Genomic DNA, 3,359 nt, shown 5'->3' with positions numbered 1-3,359 from the left:
AACCCTTGAGTGTCTTAGTCACAAATTCCTCACTTAGTATTGGTGTGAATGCTGGTCAGTAAATATTCCTGGGCAGTGTCTCCTCTTCAGGTATGGATGTTCTGATGCAAATATGGCTACTTGTACAGATGTGATTTAAAAACCTGCATCTGAGTAACAGGGACATGCAATTGGGTGGCCAGTAGATCTTTTGGCAGTCCAGGGTCAGCCTTGCCTTGTAAGGATACTGCTTTTCACAAGAGTAACTGGGGGGAGTCTATAGTTTAACTCTGTAGGGCTGCAGATTTGGCTTGAGCAGCCTGGGTAAGCAATAGGCTTGCAATACAGGGTGCTGGCTGATTATCCTCCCTCAATACTAATGGAAGACCTCACTGTGTGGCTCCCATTTCAAGTGGAGTAAAAGGAACCCTTTTCCCATGGCTCTTACACTGATCAGACATGCTTGGCTAACTGGTGTCTGCACCATCTGGGCTTCTAACAGACAAGGTCACAACTGTTCAGCTAGAGAACTTTTTTCCTTTGAAGTGCTCAGAGGACAAAGGGGTACCATAGCCTCTTATCCCCACACTCAACAAATGAGAGCATGTGCTTTTGTCTCTACCCTTCAGTAGAATGCAGCTTAATAGTACATTGGACAACCAGAGTGAGTCCTAGTTTAACAAACAAGGCCCTGCAGAGTGTCTGAGGAATGAAATCTCACCTGGCTGCCCCTAAAACTTCCACCAGGGAAGGAGACCCAACTAGGTTCAGGGTCCCAGTGGAGCCAGGTGTTCTACAAATGCACACAAAGATGTGGCTAGGGCTTAGCATGGTGCCTCCTGATAGAGGATACTGGATGGCTCTAAGCAAGAGGTGGCATTGGGCAGGATGGAAGCTGGGGAAAACCACTCTGAAAGAGGGGCCACCCTACATGTTCCCCTGTGTCAGGTGGGCTAGAAACACTGCATACTTTCCTGAGCCCAGATGGTCCCCTTCCAGGGGAAGGGTGAGCTAGTGAGGGGCACTGCAGATAGGATGTTCCCATCTCTAAATGTCCTGTACACTGTGGTACTCTGTAAGTGAAATGATGTGGATGTGGGTACATGCTTCACATGTACCCCATGCTACTGGGGAGTTACCAGTGACCCAAAGGCTCACCCTTTGGGGGGAATTCTGGAAGAGGGTCTTTAAGTGCAGGAGAGTCTGAGGTCAGGAGAGAGCTCAGGGTCTGGGCAACTATACACAGCAGGCTACAGTTCTCAGGATGGGGTCTGCACCCCCAAGAGTGCTGGGACCCAAAGACTGGGGCAGTGGCTAGGCTCCAAGAGGCTTGGAGCAGCTGTGGATGTAGGGGGCCTGGATTTCCTTCACAGCTGTCTGGTGGGTGGCTGAAAGGGGGCACCCAGTTGGATCAGTGACCAACATCTGAATTGTAAAAAGAAAAGGAGTACTTGTGGCACCTTAGAGACTAACCAATTTATTTGAGCATGCTCGGGGGTGCATGGCCGTTCTTAGTTGGTGGAGCGATTTGTCTGGTTAATTCCGATAACGAACGAGACTCTGGCATGCTAACTAGTTATGCGACCCCCGAGCATGCTCAAATAAATTGGTTAGTCTCTAAGGTGCCACAAGTACTCCTTTTCTTTTTGCAAATACAGACTAACACGGCTGTTCCTCTGAAATCTGAATTGTAGCAACTCCAGAGGGTGACTTTCCTCTACCTTAGGGGTTCAAGGTGCCCTGTTGCCCTCAGAGGGAGATGGCAGTAGCTGCTATGCAAATAGCAGATGTTGGTGCCTGTCAATAGGGAGCTGCTGTCCTAGCAGGACCCTCTCCCTCCTAGACCATTCACCACAGCCCCACCTCTGAAACCACCTGTCTCAACCCCACCAAAAACTACTTGCTGAACTAAACACAGCTTTGGGTGAAAAGACTAAGTTCAGACAGTTTGCTTTGACCATTTGGAGACTTTTTTTTTTCTTTTTCGCTTCAAAAGAGCATTAAGGCAGAGGGTTAATGCCACCATCCACAGGAGTGAGTAGTGTGCTTGCTACAGGAAACCAGCCAGATCTCTCCCTGCTGGCTTCTGGGAGTGGGAGCCGGAAGCTCTCCAGCTTGGCAGCAGGAGCCGAGTAGGTCAGGGTGTCCTACCTGTCAGTTAAAGAAGCTGTGCTAGTTTGTATATTAACATCTCCAACCAAATGCTAGAAACTCTGCCCTAGAGCTAGAATTAGAGCAGCTCTACCTTGCTCTAGAGGGCTGGAAAAGCCCCTCCCGCTGGAGAAAGGGGGGGGACAGTAGCTTGTACAAGCAGCCCAGGACTAAGGCAAAGTGGTGCAATTATCACAGCACTTCACAACCCACTGACATGGGGCTTGGGTCCAGATGCCAGTGTGGACAGCAGCTCCTAGCTCCCGTCTGGAAGTGGGAGGTAGAAACAGGAGGCTGCTGGGCCATGGAACAGCCCCTCTCCCTCGGGGCAGTGTGAAGCCAGATGAGCAGGGATGGGGTGGGGAGGTCTAGGCAGATCCCTTGCCCGGGTGCAGGAGGCTGAACTTTGCATAACACTGCATCAAGTGGAATCACTGTAGGAGTCACACAGGCTTGGACACTAAGACTCCAGCAGGGGGCAGTCCACCCTTCTTGGAGCTGGCTTAGCTACCAAAGCCAGCACTAGCAAGGGTCACAGGCAGTCACGTCCCCAGGAAGCCACAAGGCCTAGGAGCCTTTCTAAAGGCAATCTTGTACTCCATGCAAGGCGACAGTTATGGGCCCCAGTGAACACAGCCCATGGCCTGGATCCAGCCTGGGGCAAAACTAGGGTTCAGGCTTCTCGCAGAGCTTGATGGATAAGCAGAAGAGGGAGTGCACCCCTGCCCCAGCAGGCTTAGAACTCTGTAACCCACCACAGGGGACAGGGAGGCTGGGTTTTGTCTGGCTGCTGTGATGAGCAGGCAATGATAGCTTACCTCTGGGTAGCCCAGTCCCGTGCACTGTCTTCCCCCCACCCCCCGGAGCTCCAGCCGGGGCATAAGGTAGACCTGTAGGAACTCCCAAAGTGAGCACTCCTATTAGGCTCTAGGTGGCATGAAAATACACCATCAGAAGGCCCTAGTGGGCTGGACACCACACTCACTCACCACACCCCATTACCTCCACAAGACCGCTTAGAGCCCAGCTAGTGAGGGAATTAATGGAACTTGCTCAAGGTCGGGGGTAGGGCCTGGAAGAGAATTCAGCTGCCTGGACCCCTTGTCCCTGCATCTCCTCCCACAGGTGTGATGGTGCTGTGATGTATAATAGTGCTATTGTAAAAGCAGATAACAGTGCAATTGCTACCCCATGATTCCTAGATCACTCTTTCTTATTATCAAAGTAAC

The sequence above is a fragment of the Caretta caretta genome, chromosome 4 (genome assembly GCF_965140235.1).
Source record: "Caretta caretta isolate rCarCar2 chromosome 4, rCarCar1.hap1, whole genome shotgun sequence".
Taxonomy (NCBI): domain Eukaryota; kingdom Metazoa; phylum Chordata; order Testudines; family Cheloniidae; genus Caretta; species Caretta caretta.
Note: the sequence above shows the minus strand (reverse complement) of the source record.